At 46.0% G+C, this 13339-nt stretch overlaps 1 protein-coding gene across 2 annotated transcripts in view; it reads right to left on the reverse strand.

Annotated features, from left to right (window-relative positions):
* Positions 1-1039, reverse strand: part of LOC105018287 (contactin-1a) — a 93237-nt gene extending 92198 nt beyond the window's left edge. Inside the window, exon 1 of one of the 2 annotated variants that reach the window (XM_010883590.5) lies at positions 897-1039. The gene's annotated coding sequence lies outside the window, so the exon portion shown is untranslated. The remainder of the gene's footprint in view (positions 1-896) is intronic. The other variant, XM_010883592.5, reaches the window with a different exon arrangement.
* Positions 1040-13339: the final 12300 nt, after the last annotated feature.

Genomic DNA, 13339 nt, shown 5'->3' on the forward strand with positions numbered 1-13339 from the left:
CCTGTACACGTCATGCAGTGAAATTAAAGCCCGGCAATAACTACAGCAAGATCTTAGTATTACCTCAAAAGTATAGTATTGCAGCATGTCCACTGATGATAATTACTGTTTTATTACAGCATATGTAACCGACTTAAATAGCGAGATTACTGCGAAAAACACAGGCAGGACGCGCCCATGCCAACTTCACTGACATCCTGACTGGCTGTCGCGGAATGAGGTGGTTTCCTAAGGATTCGGTGATATGCCATTGCCTTTTTTCACGTAGGCTACAATGAACCCAGTGACCTATATGATTTCTGTCTGCGTCTGATTATTCATGCTGAATATCGTTTAAATGTTGCAGGGATTGTAGTCTTCACAGTGAGTCTCATGGTGTTTTTTAATAAATTCTCCGGGGGAAAAAAGGCATCGAATAGCCTATAGAAATCACACAACAATCACAAGAGCAATATCGATATTAGGCAACACAGCCATCGACCAGATGAAATTTCATACGCTCAACGTTTTGGATTCATACTTATAATAACGCGCATAGGTGTTTAATCATCGCTAATATACATTCAAATTACAGTGTTCCTCCAAGACCATGCAGTCTGTTCAAGGAAAATTCATGCCGCCAATTAACCCAGAATAGCGTTTTACACCAAATGTTCAAACAGAATCCGTTCAAGATCATCTCTACAATTTCTGTTTTTCAGTCGAGGAAAACGAGAATGGAAGACGCACAAACTTGTCCAAATATTTCATGTTTCTGCATTGCGGTAGGCTCTATCACCATTCCCATCTCAATCAAAATAAACAAACACTGATTCCCCCAGTTTGCCCAGAATTGTTACCGAAAGCCGGGGTTAAAAGAAAAACGCAACATACATGGAAGCAGTTCATCTTGTTACCTGCAATGATAGACGTTCATGTAACCTTCAAGAATCACACCTGGATCCTCAGCACAGCATCACCGGGCGCTCCGGAGCTAAGAGCGGTGAAGAAACTGACAGGCAACCGCGTCTCTGCCTTGTCCACTTCGATTGGACGGTGGGCTATGACTGTCAACTAAGAGGAGCACTATTCCGAGCTTCCATTGGGCGACGGGAGTAGCCATCCAGTGCAATATACAGTATGTTTTCTTTGCGAGGGCACATTTACGACACCATAGTTGTGTTATTTTGGATAGTGTGGATACCTATTATAGGTGGGAAGTCATTACAGCCTGAACATGGGGTCTGTCTGTGGCAGAATGATAAACACTTGACAAATGATAGAAAGTCTGCTTTAGTTTAGGCAATATATGAGCGGCATTTAAATTAGACCATTACAATTTAAGCTATCAACGGGACAGAAGATATGAGATATGCTTGTGTTATTTCTCCCACTACAGCAACATGGCCCAGTGAATGGCAGCGTCGTCCTTCAGACTGTCACGTTGTAACACATGAAGATCAGTGGAGACAAGGGTCGTGAAGTGTAACTTACTGGGTATAAAATAAAAGGCTGCGGTAGCATATCCGTATTTTCTCGGGCTCAAGATCCAGGTGTCTACACGTGCGGATCACTTCAGCGAATTTATTTATTCTTGATATACTTTTCACTTAGTTGTCAAGTTTTTACCATCTACACATAATGCACAACAAAGTAGTGCCTACTATTTTACTGTACATCAAATTGTAGTATGCAATTCACAAATATAGTCTATTGTGTTTGTTCCGAATGAATTGGATTGAAACAACAACTAAATAATGTTCGCACTCCGGATAACATCAACACTTTAGGCTCTGACATTTTAACACAGCCTGTTTCAGGTGTACACAGCAACAACTGTAATAACTTAACAGTATTATGCCTACTCTTGCTAATTTGATTTGGGGGGTGTGGAGTCCGGTGGCCGGTTTGTTTTGCATGAGCCAACCTTTTTCAGAGTCCGCTTGTCTTTAATGTGTTTGTCATAGAAAGCTGTGCACAGTATGGCAAAATAACTGTGGTTATTACAGCGAGGGGGGATTTCACGCACACAGATGTTTTGGCTTGGCAAATCGTGAACACTTAAATGTGATTAGATCATAGTCTGTAAAAAATAATTTACTTTAAGAGTGACAGTGGTGGCAAATCATGACAACCTGTCGCATTTGAATGGGCAGTGGTCAGACCAATAAAAATAACAGGACTAAGCAAAAATACTTGACAAAAATGATTTCTTCTAAACAAGTCGGGACAACTGAAAACGAAAAATAGGACTTATGGTCACCCTAAGTATACCCTGTACATTAGTTAACAGTTGAGGTACACATTCACAGTTCCCTCAAGACAGTAAATAGTAAATCACATACGGGAAGTCAGCAGTGCTTGGGAGTAGTTTAGCGTAGTAAGCAGTTAACGATTGGGTGGCGGTTTGAGGTGCTGAACAATCAGCATAGTCCTGTATGACTTAGACTAACGCACAGGTTCATAGCAAGCGTGATCTTTGTGTTAGTGTCACACGTGGCCAGTCACTTTATGCCCACCACTTTTCCATCTTCAGTTACAGTGATATTTTTTCTCTAAAGGTCACGAGAAATATCTCAGCCACTCAGAACAACTTTAACTCGAGATCTTTTAAGCGTCTGTACATGTGCGAAGGACCTAGATTGCTTGTTTTCTCCGAGGCAAGTTGCATTTCCCTACATTTTATTGATTAAATACAATGGCCTGTATTTTTTGGCTATTTAAAGATTTCAGCACAATGAACTAGAAGATGCAGTAGTTGGCAGATATAGTTGCAAGCTGTTATTTTGGCTGTTCATTCGGATGTTCAGAAATATGATGCAGCAATATGGGGTCAATCCAATCAAAGTAGCGTTCAAGAAAGGGGAGGGAGGCAGAAATTCAGCAGCCGATTTACATAAAGTTACATAAAGAGCATATAGAGATGTACAGAAATATAACAATAAATGGTCCTGTGACATACTGTAGATTCACTTGTAAACGACTCATTAGCTTACATAATCGTTAACTGTTGTACCCCATCATTTGTTTTAGTTTGTTCTAAAACAAATTCCAAGTAACATTTAAGAGCTTGATATCATTATATCATTGGTGCATGAATTTGAGTGTTAACATCCAGTCAGTGGATGATGTATTTTTTTCAATAGCTCACTGCCAGTTTAAACTGTAACCTGAATCACTTCCATGTTTTTGTATGCCTAATCGCAATCCACAACGACATCCTCAGAACATGGAAAGAAAGCCTTGTTTCTGCAACATTGAGACCATTAAATGCCCACAAGGACACATGGTTACCAGTGCTTATGCTAACAGTGAGTACAATTCCAGTCACCATGCATTGCAACGCCCCGAAGGGTATTTGATACACTAATTCAAGATGTGTGTTTTAGACGTTAAAAAAGCATGCTGTTCATCTGTGAACATGGCAGAATGCATGGAGCATGATATTGATGACACTCCTGTTTTCTATCAATCCCTGGAGTGAGCCTGTCACAAACAACTAACACAATCAGTCTGACTGTCTTTCTACCTGCCTGCCTGTGCGAGATGAAGAAAGTGGAGACAGAAAGAGAGTGATAGAGGAGAGAGAAATAGAGGGAGTGAGAGGGATAGAGGGAGAGAGAGATTGAGCCCATATGGATAAATGTAGAGAGAGGTAGAGAGCGAGACAGAGAGAAATGGGAGAGAAAGGAGAGAAATGAAGGACGGATGGAGGAGGGTCTCTAAAGAGGGGTGCGGAGGTGTCCCTGTTGGGACTTGACCTGAGGCATCTAACTCCCGCTCAGATCCCAACCCACATGGGATGTGTGTGTGTACACATTTCAGTTTGCATAAGTGTGTGTGTGTGTGTGTGAGCGTACTTACGTATGCATGCATGTGGGCCTGCTGGGGGCCAAGCAGGGACTATAATCCCCGTACTGACATAAGGATGGCAGGGGGAGGGGCGTGAGGAGGGATGACGGGGGCATTCATGTCAGATCAGTCCAACAGTAGTGCACTCATTTTCCATAATGTGATGAAACACACACACACACACACACACCTTAAACCTAATCCTAAACCTAACCCTTTAACCCTAATTCTAAGGCTAACTCTAACTTTTACCCAAAGCTTAACATATCATTATTTATAACTGAAGGCCGGCGTAATGTTTTCTCCTTGACTAGATCTCCCTTTTCTTTATATGATTGTATTCACATTTTAAAGACAAAAATTTGACATTACCCTTACAAACATCTAAGACGACACATTCAATATACATTGACAAGAACAAGACTACAAATAACTGATTGGACATTACCCATACAAAGATCCAGACCCCAATTCAATTACACTGATGAACCACTGATGAACCTTGATGAACAAGGTTCCATATTTACACTACACTTACAAATATCCAAAACACTGCTAGATTTTCCATGAGGTACTAGACTTTTGTTCCTCATAGGAATATAAACTAACACAGACACACACACACACACACACACACACAAACACAGAGATGAGCACTGACCTGAGGGAGGAGATAACTCTGTTGACCATATCAGCTGTTGCACAGGGTACAAGGAAATAGCTCCCTCATTTCGATAGAGATGATGAGGATGTACCTTGACATTAAAGGGGCATTTCAAAGCAATTCAAAACATTAGACTTCTCCAGGGAGGAGGGAACAGACATGCTGGTAAGATACAGTAGCTATGAGGCCTGCAAGGAAATAATGATATTCCAAGATAATATTAATGGGTTTTGTTTGTTGTAAAACCACCCTTGAGTAAGTTTCCATGCCATCTTAATAAACTCTGGGTAAACGATTGGTCATAAGAATTACCCTTCTATGCAGTTCCATATCAAATTATTAAATTGGTGAAACCTGATCAGAAGAAAAACCATTTCAGCTGGCTCCATGTTAGTTTAATGTGTGATAGCTTGGCTAACCCATTGTTGATCAGCCGAAGAGCAGCACTCGGTTCAGACATTTAGCCTGTTCCCAGGTGTCTTCGTTCATCCATCATATGGAAATGTCACTGAGCAATAAGAGGATCATAAACAATGATCCTCTGCATCTCTCAGGCCTATGGTGAAAAAGAGAACATTTACATATGGACACAAAGAGCCAGACTCTTCACGTCAGAAGCAGACGCTCTCTTAACCTTTGAGTACACTTCAAAAGGAGAGAGGAAGAGAGAAATAGAGACAGAAAGAGAAAGAATATTATATAATGAGGAGACACAATGTTTTTATTTTATTTTCTAAAACATCTAATTACTACTGCAGATTAGTAGATTATTTGCATCAAAAATCCCTATCTCTGCTGAATAATGTAAATCCAGGTTGTCCAAATCAGGAACATCATCCGTCTTCATCTTTCTCTTCTTGTTAAAAACGGGGGATGCCCAGCGGGTGAATGAATGTACCACAGGCATTCATGTGATCAGCAAGGCTATATCAGGTAGAGAGGCCAGAAGCAGGCCTTGGCAGCAGGGAACTAATGTCTAAAGGCTGTCACAGCAGACAGGCTGAGGACACACAAGCTCCGATCAATCCCCTGAGGACCGGGATGATAGGGGGAGGAGCAAAAAGAGGAGGAGGTGGAGGCAGGTGGTGGGGGTTGGGGGCAAGGAGGGACGAGATGGAAGGGAGGGTAACGGGGGACAACAGGGTGATGGGGGGGGGAGTGTGATGGAGGGGGTCGGGAAGAGGAAGAAGGGATGAGATGGCAGGAGGGTAACAGGGGACAACGGGGTGATGGGGGAGGGGGAGGGAGGGGAGGTGGGCGTTATCCTGGATATACCATCCACACTGGAGGATTAGGGAGGTGAGAGGAGGAGAGTGGGGGATGGAGGGAAGTGCGGGATGAGATGAAGAAGAAAGGGGGATGAGGCAATGTAAGAGCTGGGGGTTGTAAGGTTGGAGAGGGCAGCTGCTGCTTCTGTGGTAATGATCACCCATAAACACAGATCATATGATCCCGTTGCCTTGAAAATGAATAGCTAAGCCTCTAACTGTGTAATAGAGGCCCAGGAGGAAAACAACAGCATATGGAGTGTGTTGTGTGACCCGACCACGTGACACAGAACATTCACCTGCCCTTGATTTTGGGGTTTCCAGACGGAAGTTTATTGGATAACACTACATGTTATGTATTATTACGGAACTGTTGTTTGAAAAACAGTTGGGAAACTTGGGAAAACCTTTGATCTATATTTTCCAGGCATTAACTGTGTACATTGGAAGGTTAATGAGTGTTATTTTCGTCTGTTCATGTCTTTTATCACTAGGTGGCACTGAAGGCCAGGGTACAGATATATTTCATGGGGTTGGGAAGCTAGAGATAATTTACATATGGTTCAAATATGCAACCTTTGTCCACATTGTGATTATGTCCATATTTTCAGATGGAGACAATTGAAAGAAGGCCTGGGGTTTGACGGCATTTTGATTTTATATGTGTAAACAGGCAAGGTCAGGACAAAGGACATATTTCAGAGGCAAGTGTAGACGGGGCTATGGACCTGCTTGGTCAGTAGAAGGATTAGATGACTTAGTTTTATGATTTTACCATGTCAAATTGTCATAACTTGATTTCTGACTTACAATTTTATTTTTTCTAATTTTAGGTTGTAAGTTTCAAGGTTTGCACCGAACAACAGAGTGTCATCTTCAGTCTCTCTAAGAGAAGAGAGTGATCATGTCACAAAAGGTGGTGTAGTGCAGTGTTGCAAGAGCAAGGAACCAGGTGCAGGCAGGTGTAGTCGGTGTTGAGTCTTTAATTTATAAGAAATAAACAAACATCGAGCACAAAACACACAAAAGCAAAGGGCTGACTAAAGCAGCAAAAACGACTATATGAATTAACACAAGTACTTACAATAACGGCAACATACACGACATCCAAAAATGATAAGCACAATGAGCCACAATGTGGGGAGCAGAGGGGAAACATACATACACATACAAATTAGCTAGATTGGGACCTGGTGTGGAAGATTGGAAACATGTGACAGTCCGGGATGTGTTCGTGAGATATGGAAACTGAGAAACTATGGCACGGTGGCGCTGCTGCTCACCGCACCATGACAGTACCCCCCCCCCCCAAAGGCCCGGCCACCGGACGGGCCAAGACGAACCCCAGCCCAAGGGAGGGGGGGCAGGGCAGCGCAGTACCCCCATCGGCACAAACCCGCCGAGGGGGCGGAACAGCCGAGACTAACCAGGGTGGCGGAGCCGTCGGGACAGGCCGGGGAGGCAGAACCGGCTGAAGATCTGGAGCCGGCGGAGGGTCAGGAGCCGGGAGAGCCGACGGAGGGTCGGTAGCCGGCGGAGGGTCAGAGGCCGGGAGAGCCGACGGAGGGTCGGTAGCCGGCGGAGGGTCAGAGGCCGGGAGAGCCGACGGAGGGTCGGTAGCCGGCGGAGGGTCAGAGGCCGGGAGAGCCGACGGAGGGTCGGTAGCCGGCGGAGGGTCAGAGGCCGGGAGAGCCGACGGAGGGTCGGTAGCCGGCGGAGGGTCAGAGGCCGGGAGAGCCGACGGAGGGTCGGTAGCCGGCGGAGGGTCAGAGGCCGGGAGAGCCGACGGAGGGTCGGTAGCCGGCGGAGGGTCAGAGGCCGGGAGAGCCGACGGAGGGTCGGTAGCCGGCGGAGGGTCAGAGGCCGGGAGAGCCGACGGAGGGTCGGTAGCCGGCGGAGGGTCAGAGGCCGGGAGAGCCGACGGAGGGTCGGTAGCCGGCGGAGGGTCAGAGGCCGGGAGAGCCGACGGAGGGTCGGTAGCCGGCGGAGGGTCAGAGGCCGGGAGAGCCGACGATGGGTCGGTAGCCGGCAGAGGGTCGGTGGCCGGAAGAGCCGGCGGAGGGTCGGTGGCCGGAAGAGCCGGCGGAGGGTCGGTGGCCGGAAGAGCCGGCGGAGGGTCGGTGGCCGGAAGAGCCGAAGGAGGGTCGGTGGCCGGAAGAGCCGAAGGAGGGTCGGTGGCCGGAAGAGCCGAAGGAGGGTCGGTGGCCGGAAGAGCCGACGGTGGGTCGGTGGCCGGAAGAGCCGACGGTGGGTCGGTGGCCGGAAGAGCCGACGGTGGGTCGGTGGCCGGAAGAGCCGACGGTGGGTCGGTGGCCGGAAGAGCCGACGGTGGGTCGGTGGCCGGAAGAGCCGACGGTGGGTCGGTAGCCGGAAGAGCCGGGACAGGAGAGGGCGGTGGCGGCCAAACCCCGGCAAGCTCAGGCGGTGCAGGCCACTCCTCCTCCGCCTCAGGCGGTGCAGGCCACTCCTCCTCCGCCTCAGGCGGTGCAGGCCACTCCTCCTCCGCCTCAGGCGGTGCAGGCCACTCCTCCTCCGCCTCAGGCGGTGCAGGCTGCTGCTGCCGCTGGTAGGAAGGAAGCGCTGGCTGCTGCTCCAATGCAGCAGGGGGCGCTGACTGCCGCTGCTGGCAGGTAGGAGGCGCTGGCTGCTGCTCCAATGCAGCAGGGGGCGCTGACTGCCGCTGCTGGCAGGTAGGAGGCACTGGCTGCTGCTCCAATGCAGCAGGGGGTGCTGACTGCCGCTGCTGGCAGGTAGGAGGTGCTGGCTGCTGCTCCAATGCAGCAGGGGGCAATCGGCACCGTGGCGCAGGGACAGGGGCGGCGGAAGGCTGCGGAGCAGGAAGCGGTGTGCGCCTAATTGCCAGCCTACAGCCTGGCCAGCCTGCACGGGGTCGAGGAGGCACCGGACATAGAGGGGGCGCAGTCGGGACTTCCCTCGGGCACCCACTCAGCCCCCCCCTAAAATTTTCCTGGGGGGACCTCGGACCGAGCGTTGGGCACCTTGCCCTCTTCTTCCTCCGGCCTCGCCTGCGTCCTGTCCTTCCTGCCTCCTGCATGTCCTGCAGGAGACCCTTCACCAGCTCCCCTTGTTCTTTGGTGAAGGGCTTGACCACTCCGTACTGGTCCATGCCCCACAGCGGCACCCCGAACACGTCTTGGGGCAACCCCCAGCACTGCTCCCCAAGGGGATCCTCCTCCACTCTCTCATAGACCACTTCATCATTGTCCGATGAGAGGGAGTCAGACCCCCAATCGCCCCTCCAGGTATACATCCTCTCAGGAGGGGCTGCCTGCTGGTTCCAGTAGCGGTGGCTCATTCTGTCACAAAAGGTGGTGTAGTGCAGTGTTGCAAGAGCAAGGAACCAGGTGCAGGCAGGTGTAGTCGGTGTTGAGTCTTTAATTTATAAGAAATAAACAAACACCGAGCACAAAACACACAAAAGCAAAGGGCTGACTAAAGCAGCAAAAACGACTATATGAATTAACACAAGTACTTACAATAATGGCAACATACACGACATCCAAAAATGACAAGCACAATGAGCCACAATGTGGGGAGCAGAGGGGAAACATACATACACATACAAATTAGCTAGATTGGGACCTGGTGTGGAAGATTGGAAACATGTGACAGTCCGGGATGTGTTTGTGAGATATGGAAACTGAGAAACTATGGCACGGTGGCGCTGCTGCTCACCGCACCATGACAGATCAATAGTGTCAAAAGCAGCACTAAGATCAAGAAGCAACAGAACTGATGCGGAACCTTTGTCTGAGGCCATTAGATGGTCATTTGTTACCTTCACGAGTGCAGTTTCAGTAGTATGATGGGATCTGAAACCGGACTGGAGTATTTCATAAATGTTATTTGTCTTTAGGAAGGCATTCAGTTGTTGGGAAACAATTTTTTTTTGGCTGACCTAGCACAGGAAATAGCTCCTTAAGTAATTTTGTTGGAATAGGGTCTAGCTGAGAGTTTGTGGGTTTAGAACTCATTACAAATGTAGTAAATGTGTTGAGCGATACAGTATCAAAAAATTTACACCTGGTCAGGGAGGTTCAGGACATTTTTAGGACAACTGAGATTTTGAGGACCATAACTATTTAAGGAGGAGTCAGTTATTTGTTTTCTAATGGTGATGATCTTTTCATCAAAGTAGTTCATGTATTCATTACAACTAAAGTGAAGACCCACTTCACTTGCTAAGCTTTGCTTTTTTGTTAACTTTGCAACTGTATCGAAGATACATTTTTGATTGTTTTTGTTCACCTCAATCAGGTTGGAGAAATAAGCTGATCGAGCAGACGTGAGTGATTTTCGGTATTGTAGTGTACTGTCTATCCAGGCCAGTCTAAATACTTCCAACTTGGTGGAGCGCCACTTTCGCTCCAATTTTCTGGAGACTTGCTTAAGTGCTCTAGTATTGTCAGTGTACCAGGGAGCAAGTTTCTTGTTGCATATTTATTTTGTTTTTAGTGGTGCAACTGTGTCTAATGTATTTCGCAGTATTGAGTTTAGATCCTCGATTTGATCGTTTACAGATGTATTTACTCTGTCGTTAATGAGCGAAATGTATTTGTAGTCCGAGAATTTATAGTACGGCTTTTGAAACTCATTGTTTGCGGAGCAAGTGGATTTCTTGTTTTAACGGTAAATGCAATAAGACAGTGATCCGATAATCCAGGATTTTGGGGGGAAATTATTAGATCTAAAATATATATTTCTCGTGACAGGACTAAATGTAAGGTGTGATTGTGGTAATGTGTTGGACCTGAGACATGTTTGATGAAACCCATTGAGTCAATTATGGCTTCAAAGGCTTTTTGAAGAGGATCATTGGATTTTTCCATATGAATATTGAAATCGCCAAAAATTTGAATACTATCTGCCATTACTACAAGGTTAGACAAGAATTCTGGAAACTCACTGAGGAACATTGTGTATGGCCCGGGGGGCCTATAAATAGTAGCTATGTAAAACGATTTATCGTCCTGGTTAACTTTCATGAGTAAAACTTCAAAAGAATGAAACTCAGTGAAATGTTTGAGAGTAAATTTATATTTACTGTCATAAATATTAGCAACACCCCCTCCTTTTCGGGATGCACGAGGGATATGATCACTAGTATAACCAGGAGAGGTCTCATTTAAGGCATTTAATTAATTAGGCTTTAGCCACGTTTCACATAAACCAATAACATCTAGTTTATGATCAGAGATTAATTAATTCACTGCAACTACCTTTGGAGCAAGGGATCTAACATTTAGGAGTCCCATTTTGAGATGCGAGGTGATACCGTTATTTTTATTCGTGACCGAGGTGGAGGAAAGCACAACCTTGTTTAACTTTTCTCAGCCTGGTACGAGTCACAGTGGCAATAGGTAAAGCTGTACTAACTACTCTGGCTATGCTATTGACAGACTCCACTGGCTTACGGCTTGCAGCCTGACCTGCACCCGATCTTATGTTAAGGCTATGGACCTTATTCACCGCGCCTCCATCTTGAAATCCAAAACGAGGCTGGGGGGTACACTCTAACCGGAAGTTCATTGACAGAGCGCAGCAGCGGGCGTCTATCATCATGGCGATACCTTTGTGGACATCAAATCTTTCATGTCTTCCCAACATAACAGTGGACTATGTCGAAAAATGGGCTAATAAGGACTGCATGATTCCCTGGGCTGTTTTGCTTAAAGGATACAGCAACTGGATTGAGGGATATGTGCACGACATGGAAGGTAACGCACGGACGATCACAGCTTTTTTTTCTGAAATCAGCATTAGTTAACGTTACTGTTGAAGTTAGCTTGTTAGCTAGATAAAACAACAGGACGTGACAACATTACAAGCTGATGCAAAGCATTGTTAAGATATATTAACCACACCAGCCTGACTTATTTCGAGTGTTAACAATAAATTATTTTGCAGACAGTCAAGAGGAGCAAGACAGTCAGTGTGAGAGCTAAGTCTTTCGCTCAATGCGAAAAAACGAGGCACCTTACAACATTCAGGTATCATGACTGTGGATAAACTGCTCGCAAATACGCTTGCTGTTTATCCACTGTTTATACGTAGTTGTGTGCTTAACATGGTCTAGATTAGCAATGGTTATTATCATAAACAGGCACAGATCACGTCTTGTTTATATTTTGCTGTAAGACACGCTACCCACGGCAGGACGTTAGCTGACCAGGCTAGTAAAAAGAGCAACTACTTGCTTAACGTTACCCCCGAATCAGCCCTTCGCTTGTTATAACTTAAAAAGGACCGGTTCGTGGCTAATAAAGTCATGTCTATTTAGCCAAAAGGTTTAGCTAGCTATCTCTATGACAGTTAACATAAATATGGCTAACGTTAGCATTGTAAACTAATGTTAATATCTTACCTTGAAATGGCGACCGGGATGTCTTCTTATATTATGAATCCATTCACGGCAAAGTACAGGAAAACGATGGAATGTTTGACTTGTATAGGATTTCTTTCTCTTTGAAGATGTACATTTGGGAACACAACAATGCGGCAGCATTGTAAGTAACGTTATGACTGATGGGCAGGCCAACTTTACTTCCGTACCCCACAGCCTCGTTTTGGTTTAAAGGAAGTGACGTGGGTGAATAAGGCGAATAGGAGTGAGACTCCTGTCAATATTCCTAGACAAAAGAAGAGCACCACTCCAGCTAGGATGGAGTCCGTCGCTCCTCAGCAGATCAGGCCTGGCCCTATTTCTGGGAGAGTCCCAAAAAGAAAGCCAGTTATCTACAAACTCTACCTCCTGCGACGGACAGAACTCTGTTTTCAGCCAGCGATTGAGTTGCGCAAGTCTGCTGTAGAGCTCGTCACAAAAGCCAAAAAAAGTCCCGGTGTAGTAAAGTTGGGTAAGAGGTCAACAGATAAAACATATTGCGTTGGTAAAACTCTTAAAATAGAATTTTGACCAATTAGTTGATATTGAGTAAATTCGAAAAAGTTTGGCAGGCAGCGTACAGCACGTCAACAATCCGCAAATTCAAACAATCCCACAATGCAGTTCGAGAGCTGACAGCACAAACCGACACATCTGTCCTGTTAAACCGCTGTATGGTCTTGGCCACCGTGCTGCAGCTCAGTTTCAGGGTCTTGGCAATCTTGTTATAGCCTAGGCCATCTTTATGTAGAGCAACAATTCTTTTTTCCAGATCTTCAGAGAGCTCTTTGCCATGAGGTGCCACGTTGAAATTCCAGTGACCGGTATGAGGGAGTGTGAGAGCGATAACACCAAATGTAACACACCTGCTCCCGATTACCACCTGAGACCTTGACACCGGGGAGGGAAAATGGCTAATTGGGCCCAATTTGGACATTTTAATTTAGGGATGTATTCACTTTTGTTGCCAGCGATTTAGACATTAACGGCTGTGAGTTGTGTTATTTTGAGGGGACAGCAAATGTACACTGTTATACAAGCTGTACACTCACTACTTTACATTGTAGCAAAGTGTCATTTCTTCAGGGTTGTCACATGAAAAATATAATCAAATATTAGAAAAAATGTGAGGGGTGTTCTCATTTTGTGAGATAGTGTACATACAATACAGCG

Source organism: Esox lucius, chromosome 19, assembly GCF_011004845.1.
Source record: "Esox lucius isolate fEsoLuc1 chromosome 19, fEsoLuc1.pri, whole genome shotgun sequence".
In the NCBI taxonomy this organism is placed as follows: domain Eukaryota; kingdom Metazoa; phylum Chordata; class Actinopteri; order Esociformes; family Esocidae; genus Esox; species Esox lucius.